Below are 9,425 nucleotides of genomic sequence, written 5' to 3'. Positions count from 1 at the left end.
TTGAGGGAAAAGAAAAAGGATCGGAGTAGTTATCGTATTTGGATCCAAACGCCTCATTATTCATTGGGGAGAAGCAAAGAAACAAGAAACCTACCACTACTCATGAAAGACTCCCCCTTCCACCCCCATTTCAGTAGGCAACACCGAAGAGGGGAAGGAGGGCAGCCTGAATCTACTGCACAAGGGACGACCTCAGTCCAAGTTAATCTAGGTGGAAGGGGGAGTGAAAGAGAGGGGTGGGGATATCTGAACAACCAATGCTACACAGACGAATGATATGGTACGAGATTAATGAAGTGGCTTACGTAGGATTCTGTGGTTGGAGAATTAGGTGAAGGGCCCCAACCAGTTCAATTCGGGTGGAGGGAGGTAGTAAGGAATGTCCCATAACAATACTTTTGCTACTTCTCAGGTACCTGAATTTTTTTTGTTGCGTAAGTCAGTTTTTCCTTCTTCATTCCTTCTTCCCAAGGGCACGAGATGTGCAGGCCAAACCTCGCCGAAGAAAAACAAGCCCCACTATCTATCTTGGGCGGGGGGAGTCATATCCTCATTATCGATCTTAGTGGGCAGCCACAACCCATTATGTATTTTAAGGGTAGGGGTGTTGGGGATCACCGGAGTTGTTCACTGGTGCTACTGGGCTTAGAGGGATGGTCTAGGCAGCGGCCAGCACGATGGTGGCAGGGATGGCGGGGTGGCGATAGTCACCGGCCTGCGGGGAGTGGGGGGGGGGGGGGGGGGGGGGGGGGGCGGAGGCAGGAGGTTAGGCATGGGTTCGCCGGCGGCTGCGTGAGGAAGAAGAAGGTGCAGGTCAAAGATAAACAGTGCTTGATCTATTTTTAGCTCTTGGATGAAGATCTAATGGACATTGATGAAAGTGAAGTGACAGATGATACTTGTTTTTTCAGGTCCTTTTTTTTTTGTTAGGGATGTTTTTTCAGGTACCTGATAAGTGCCGGGGAGAGTACGTACTCCCGCTGTCTCGCCGTTTTACACGATATATGCACGGGTAGCATGCACGCACAAGAGTACGGTAGGGTCGTCCCCTAGTTGTTGTTTTCTTTTCCAAAACGAAAGGTGCATGCTCTCTCATTGATCGATCCATCTATTAGTTTGTCGGGGGTTGGGACCTTGCTAAGCTAGCTCGCTACCGCCTCGCGGCGTACGTATCCGTTTGGTATATACTCCGGCCAGCATATATACCCGAGTGAGCGTGACACGGATGCATGATCTTCTAGCACGTACGTGCTGGCTTTTGTTGATATTTTGTACGCGGGTGCTCAGCTAACTAGCTAGCAGTGGGCGCATATATATGTTGCATCGATTTGAACACGTGCGGTGGCACGCATCGACCGACCTCCAAGCAACGAATAATGGAGATATAAAAGGCCAGCGCCTCCAAGAGCCAACGGGTGAAAATGGTCCCCTGAGGATAAGACGATAGAATCTTCTTCCATTGTTGCTCTTTTTTTTTTGTTCTTCCTCTACACCATAACTGCATCTATGTTCCATAGAAGGGGATGCTCTGTCCAAGATTTTCCAACCTCCAAAATATAAAAAGACCACAATGCTAGAGATCTGCCATAGCAACAAATATCACAGTTCGGTTCCCGCAACAAAAACAACAACAACAACAACAAAACATCAGACATCCATGACCACTTTTGCCAAAGATATGGGATAAGTTTCACTTAAAAACATACTCTATCATGAGTTATCCATGTTGCCCATGCAGCGCATTGCAGTAGCCCTTGCCACATGCAAATCTGAGATTGAATCGTGTGTTCGATCTCCTCAGACGAATTACAGCGTCAAATAAAATGTGTGTAACACGTATGCATGCTCGATCTGCTAGTAACGTGTGTGCTACCGTTTATTGATACTTTGCCATAGCTAGCATGCAGTGACCGCATGAAGGTGACACTGTAGCTGGCTAGGATCTTCTTCGATCTACAACGATTTTCAAACATCGAAAATGGATATTGATCTATTCGTCTTCAATAATAATAGTACAACGAACACTAGAAAAAATAAAAATTACATCCAGATCCTTAGTAGACCACCTAGCGACGACTACAAGCACTGAAGCGAGCTGAGGGCGTGCCATTGTCATTGCCCCTCCCTCGCCGGAGCCGAGCAAAACTTGTTGTAGTAGATAGTCGGAAAATTGTCATGCTAAGGTGCCATAGAACCAACGCACCAAAGCAGCAACCGCCGCCGATGAAGAGTGTAGATTTGAAGGATCCAACCTGAAGAGACAAGAACATAGACGAACGATGAACATATCCGAGCAAATCCAGGAAAGACAGATCCGCCGGAGACACACCTCCACACGCCCACCGACGATACTAGACGCATCAACGGAACGGGGATTAGGCGGGGAGACCTTTATTCCATCTTCGGGGAGCCGCTGCAGTCTCGCCTTCCGAGCACGACACAAACCCTAACAAAACTCTAAAAAAGGATCTAAAAATGGAGCCCTCCCACCGGGAAGGGCCGGGATCCACTCCGCCCCCATGGCCCTAAGGCCACCGGCGACGGGGTGGACCGGCGACGGCACCAACGGGAGGTAGAGGAACCCTAGCTTTTGGGAGGTGGCGGCTAGCCAGGTCGTCTTATTTGGCCTTTGATGGCTGCAACTGCAACATTACCCTAGGATTGACATAAAATGGATATGCTCTGTTGAGGATAAGCCCATACCCATTGCTTTGTGAAGTGAAAGATGGCATTGCTTGTTTTTTTTATTGTGAGAAGGGACACCGAGGATCCCGAATCTGGCATTAGATTAGCAAAAGTGTTACAGCTCTACACAAAGGACCCTGACAAAATGAAAATTACACATTGGCCCTCCATTCTACAATTAGAACCCCTCAAGAAAAAAAGCAAAAACACAAGTGGGTTTCGATCACCATGGCGAACTCACCGGAGATGCAAAATCTGCCATCTCTGAAAGCAACCTTGCGAGCTCTCGGCAACAAGAAGACGACCTCCACACTAGAGGTCGAAGAAGGGGGCATAAAAAAGCGAGCAAAGCAAGGAACAGCTGGCGAACAACCCTAGCCACCTAAATAGCACGCACTAAACATTTCCATGGTTGATCTACGGCTCCAGCGCGAAGTTTGATGCAGGGGTCGATGAAGAATACACAGATGCACCGAGGCCAACAGGAATCCCCACGGATCCCAAGATCGAAAGAGCGAGAGTGTAAAACTACCGCTTTTCCTGCCGCGCCTCCACGAAGGTAAATAAGAGAGAGCCAACAGGGAGCTTGCTCCTCCCAATTTCAGGTCCCATCAATATTATTATTAGATAGACTCTCACCAAATCCTTCATAAACCGCTACCATCCACTTCAGAGAATATGAAGTAGAGAAGGAAGACGCGGAGCCGACGCCGCTGGTAGAGCCAGCATCCGAAGCTGCACAATGCCATGGATCTGGCAGGTATGCGATGGTCTGGGAGCCGCCATCACTCAAGATACTTCCTTTGCCTCATAGCCCTTAACAGGAACCCCAAGGTAAAGAAAAGGACCGGAGTAGTCATCGAATCTGGATCCAAACGCCTCATTATTTGTCAGGAGAAACAAAGAAACAAGAAACCTACCACTACACACGAAAAAGCCCCCCTTCCACCCCCATTCCGGTTGTCAACACCAGCAGAGAATAGGGGAAGGAGGGTGTCCGGAATCTACGGCACAAGTGCTGGCATCAGTCCATGTCAATCTAAGTGGAAGGGGGGTGGGGGTTATCCGAATGAGCAATCCTACGCATATGAATGATATGGTACGTGATTAACGAGGTGCTTGTGTGGGATTTTATGGTTCGAGAAATTAGAGGAAGGGCCCCACCCGGATGAATTTGGGGGGGGGGGGGGGGGGGTAAGGAATGTCCGGTGATAACGGTTTTGCTATTTCTACCTAAAATTTTTTGTTGCGTCGGTCACTTTTTCCTTCTTCGTTCCTTCTTCCCGAGCGCATGAGATGTGGAGGCCGGACTCCATTATCTATCTTAGGGGTGAAGCCACAACCCCATTATCTATCTTAGGGTGAAGCCACAACCCCATTATCTATCTTAGGGGTGGGGGTACCAGAGGTCATCAGAGTTGTTCACTGGTGTGACGGGGATTATAGGGATGGCTGGGGCAGTGGTCAGCACGGCAGTGCGGGGAGGGCAGGGCGGTGAGGCGGAGGCAGGTGGTTAGGCCAGTGTTAGCCGGCGGCTGCGTGAGAAGAAGAAGGTGGAGGTTAAAGATGAATAGTGGCCGATCTATTTTGAGCCGTTGGATGAAGATCGAATGGCTGTGATGAAAGTGACTCATGATACATATTTTTTCAGGTACCTGATAAATAGACGGTCCACCGTAATAATTTTGTAGATTGACTGTAGGTGTAACATTTTTTGTATCTTTTTTCTTTAGGGTAGCATTTTCTTATCTCAACGACGGCATTGTTGGAAGGATCGCTCGATCAGGAGCATTGCCATTTTCTTATAAATGGAGGCCCAACTAAGCAGGAAGGGTATGCAAATCTAGCTAGCCAAAAGCAACACATAGCCATAGTGCCACTGCATACGAGTACGTACGTAGACAAGGCGAGAATGAACAACACACTACCAGTAACGGCGCCCACCGCGCATGCGCCCATGCCGTCGCCGGCGCCGAAGCTTGGGGATGCAAACATCGCCAGCCGGTGGCGCGAGCTCCAGGGCTCGGACTCGTGGGTTGGGCTCCTGGACCCGCTGGACTACGACCTCCGACACTCCATCATAGCTTACGGCGAGCTCGCATCGGCCGCCCACGACGGGTTCAACCTGGAGAAGCGGTCACCTCACGCCGGCTTGTGCTTGTACAGCCGCGACCGCCTTCTCGCCGCCTCGACTGTGACCCACCCGGAGTACTACAAGGTCACCAAGTTCCTCTACGCGACCTGCGGGGAATCAACGGCATCGAGGTTGGCCACATCCGTGCCAACGGTGACCAACGCGCTGTTCGTGCAACCGCTGGGAAAGGCCGAGGGGACTCCGACGTCCAACTGGATGGGTTACGTGGCGGTGGTGACGGACGAGGGAGTTGCAGCACTGGGGAGGCGCGACATCGTCGTGGTGTGGCGCGGCACCGAGAACGAGCTGGAGTGGGAGAAAGACAAGCACTTCCTTCAGGTGTCTGCCGCGCCGGTGTTGGGCCGCTATGCTGACGAAGAAGAGTACAAGAACGCCAGGGTGCAGCGTGTGGCTTCCTGTCCGTGTACACGTCCAGTGACAACAACTCGATGTACTACAACAAGACCAGCGCCAGAGAGCAGGTGAGCCTTGCATACTTCATATATATATATATATATATATATATATATATATATATATATATATATATATATATATATATATATATATATATACCAGCAGCCAGAATTGTTCAAGGTGAAATTTGTCTTCACTAAAGGCGTACGCACACATGCAGGTTCTCGAGGAGGTAGGGAGGCTAATGGAGGAGTACAAGGACGAGGTGACCAGCATCACCGTCACCGGCCATAGCCTTGGCGCGTCACTCGCCACCCTCACCGCCATCGGCATGGTGGCCAACGACGTCAACGTGCCCCCTGCCTCGAAGCAACCGCCGTGCCCCGTGACAGCGATACTGCTGGCGTGCCCGCGAGTCGGGAACCCAACGTTCAAGTCCGCCTTCGACTCTTTCCCCCTCCTGCGGGCACTCCACGTGGCGAATGCCAAAGACATTGTGCCACAGAACCCTCCCTCCGTGCTGCTAATGTGGTACGTGGACAGCGCGACAGCAACGATCGTAATTGACACGGACCGGTCACCCTACGTGTTTCACAAAATATTCACCCACCACGTCCTCGAGTTGTACCTGCACGGTGTCGCAGGGGATCATGGCGACAAGGAGGACTTCAAACTAGTGGTTCCCCGCGACTTGGCACTGGTGAACAAGACTACCGACCTGCTGGAAGACGAATACCCAGTGCCGGCGAGCTGGTGGGTCGTCAACAAGAAATGCATGGTCAAGGGCACCGATGGCCAGTGGAATGGAAACTCGATGACTTCGAAAAAGCATAGTTAAGTGGTTAAGACGGTATACAGGACTTTGTTTTGCTTTTGCTCTTTGTGAGCTTTTTTACTTTTTGAGACATGAAGACTTTTTGTTGAACGCCTTGCTTATCAATGATATGGCAGTATGCATCGTTCTGATGCAGAGGCCGGGGATAACCTTCTTTAAAAAAAAATCATGTACTTATGCATTGCTTCATTGCTTTTAAAAATGTGATATCCAGTGTCTAAAAGAGCTTCTTCTTTTTTAATCTAAAGTGGCATGTTCTTGGTGTTTTTTTATTTTTTGAAAAGGAGGCTTATCTCTGGCCTCTACATCAATCGATGCATGCAGCCATATTATTAAAATCAAAACAAGATCTTAAGTTCCACGGAAACTCAAAATCTGAGCAAGAAAGATAAACAAATCTGTAAAACGCCACACCAGGCGAGAAAGCGCCACATCCGGCTATAAAAAACAGGCTACGATGCCTACACACCTAGCCTATTATTAGCTCCCCATTCAAATCGGCTGAAGATAGCCCATGCAACCGTCACCCATCGGCTGCACCCAATAACCATAAGCTCCCTGTAGTCCGCATCAGTGAGTAACGACCACATATGGATCTAGGCAGTAGCTCAGTAAATAACCTGCAAAAAATTAGTGAAATTTGTCCCATTAAAAACCATATCATTTTGAGTGTTCCATATAGCCCATAATAGTGCACATATCCCTATCCGAATATGTTTAGTTGTGTGCATGTCTACTCCATTAAGCCACGACCCAAATAATGTGTTTATACACATTGGAGGATTAACATTAAAAGCTATATGAATGGATCATCATAACAGTTTTTCAAGTGGACATTTGAGAAAGAGGTGTTTAATTGTCTCATTTTGATCACAAAAACAACATCTAGATTGACCGACCCAATTCCTTTTCATCAGATTATCTTTGGTCAAGATGGCTCCTTTATGGACAAACCACATAAAGATCTTGATGTGGAGTGGAACTTAAATCTTCCATATGTGCAAAGACCTTGACAATGGCCCGGAATCAATTAAGTCCAAATACATGGATTTGACAGAGAATACTCCATTCGTGGTTAATTTCCAACTAATTGTATCTGCCTGATCTGAAAGTTGAACATCGATCAACCTACGTACCAGGTGTAACCAAGCATTCCAACGTTCCCCTACAAGAGATCTCCTAAATTGGATATTAAGTGGTACTGAGTTTAATACTATGGCGACATAATCTTCCTTATGTTGCACAATATTATATAGAGAGGGGTATTGTAAGGCCAGGGGCGTCTCCCCTAGCCAAGTGTCCTCCCAGAACCTATTAGAAGTACCACTACCAATTAGGAACTTCACCCGCTGGAAGAAAGTTACTTTTGTCTTCATTAACCCTTTCCAAAAGGGTGAGTCTGTTGGTCTTGCATTCACCTGGGCCAAAGTCTTAGTATGCAGGTATTTATTCCGCAAGATTTGTACCCACATGCCTTCGGACTCTGTCGATAATATGTATAACCATTTGCTAAGCAAACATCTATTCTTTACCTCTAAATTCCAGATCCCTAGCCCGCCCTGGTCCTTGGGTCTACACATAATATCCCATGTAGCCAGTCTATATTTCTTCTTGGCCTCGTCACTTTGCCAGAAGAAACGGGATCTGTAAAAGTCCAATCTTTTCCGTACCCCTACCGGTACTTCAAAGAAAGATAGGAGGAACATTGGCAAACTCGTCAAAACCGAGTTAATCATCACCGGCCTTCCTCCGTAAGACATGAGCTTGCCCTTCCAGCATCTCAATTTTTTTTCAAATCTATCCTCTATACATTTCCATTCTTTGTTCGTTAACCATCTATGGTGAATTGGATTCACAACCGAATAAGCTTCTGTAATTATCCTGTTCTTCTTTAGCTCTCCCAAAGCAGAACAGTTCGCTTTTATTGAAATTGATTTTGAGCCTGGACAATTGCTCGAGAAGGCATAGAATAAGCTTCATATTCCTAGCTTTTGCAAGATCGTGTTCCATGAAAATAATAGTATCATCCGCGAATTGTAAGATGGAGACGCCCCCCTCTACAAGATGGGGAACGAGACCTCCTACTTGGCCACTCTCTTTAGCCTGACTAATAAGTACTGCCAACATATCCGCTACGATATTAAACAGCACAGGAGACATGGAGTCTCCCTCTCTTAGTCCCTTACGAGTCTGGAAATAATGACCGGTGTCATCATTGACCTTTATCCCGACATTGCCTTTCTCTATGAGTAAATCCACTTGAGACCTTCAGGTATCATTGAATCCCTTCACACGTAAGGCTTGTTGTAGGAAGGTCCATTTGACCTTATCATACGCTTTTTAAAAATCCACTTTGAAGACAACCCCATCGAGTTTCTTTGAGTGGATTTCTTGCAACGTTTCATGTAGGACTACGACCCCTTCTAGGATTTGTCGTCCTAGAATGAAAGCAGTTTGAGTGGGTTGCACAACTGAATGTGCAACCTGCGTCAACCTATTTGTGCCAACCTTTGTAAAGATCTTAAAGCTTACATTGAGAAGACATATTGGTCTAAACTGCTCAATGCGAACGGCTTCCACCTTCTTTGGCAACAACGTTATTATTCCAAAATTGAGGTGGAACAAAAATAGGTGGCCTTCAAATAAATCATGGAACATAGGCATGAGATCACTCTTTATGATATGCCAAAATATTTGATAGAATTCGGTCGGGAACCCGTCTGGCCCGGGCGCTTTATTATGTTTCATTTGTGTTATGGCATCGAACACCCCTTTCTTAGTGAACGGAGACAACACCTCATTCTCTTCTAAGTTGAGTTGTGGTATGTCCCCGATCGCATTCTCATCAAGAGAGACAAAACTTTCTTCGGGTGCTCCGAAAAGTTTTTTGTAATATTCGGAGATGTATAGTTTTAGATTCTCTTGTCCTACAATTGTACCCTCATCTTGTTCTAGTTGCATTATCTTTTTCTTCCTATGCTTCCCATTAGCAATCATGTGAAAGAATTGTCTGTTATCACCCCCTTGGACGATTTTAGACAATTTTGCTCTAAGCGCCCATTTCATCTCCTCTTCTCTCATGAGGGTTTGCAACTTCTTCTCGGCCTCATTCTTAATATGTCTCTCAGAAGTATTAAGAAGGATCGATTCTACTTTCACATCAAGTTCATTAATAATTCTTATCAATCTTTCCTTTTTCACTTTATATAAACCACATTGGTGTTTGGCCCAGCCTCTCAAAAACTGGCGCAGATGTCTAATTTTGTTTTGCCATCTCTCCACACTAGAAGACCCTCCCATGTCTCTGGCCCATTCAGTTGCAATGAGCTCCATGAATCCTTCCCTCTCAAACCA

General features: G+C 47.0%; 1 pseudogene; it reads left to right on the top strand.

The window, feature by feature from the left end:
* The first annotated feature begins 4,597 nt into the window (after positions 1-4,597).
* LOC123176837 (phospholipase A1-II 7-like) lies at positions 4,598-6,070 on the top strand (annotated as a pseudogene).
* The last annotated feature ends 3,355 nt before the right edge of the window (positions 6,071-9,425 follow it).

This window comes from Triticum aestivum, chromosome 1D, assembly GCF_018294505.1.
Source record: "Triticum aestivum cultivar Chinese Spring chromosome 1D, IWGSC CS RefSeq v2.1, whole genome shotgun sequence".
Taxonomy (NCBI): domain Eukaryota; kingdom Viridiplantae; phylum Streptophyta; class Magnoliopsida; order Poales; family Poaceae; genus Triticum; species Triticum aestivum.
Note: the sequence above shows the minus strand (reverse complement) of the source record. Positions and strands in the feature narration are given on the sequence as shown.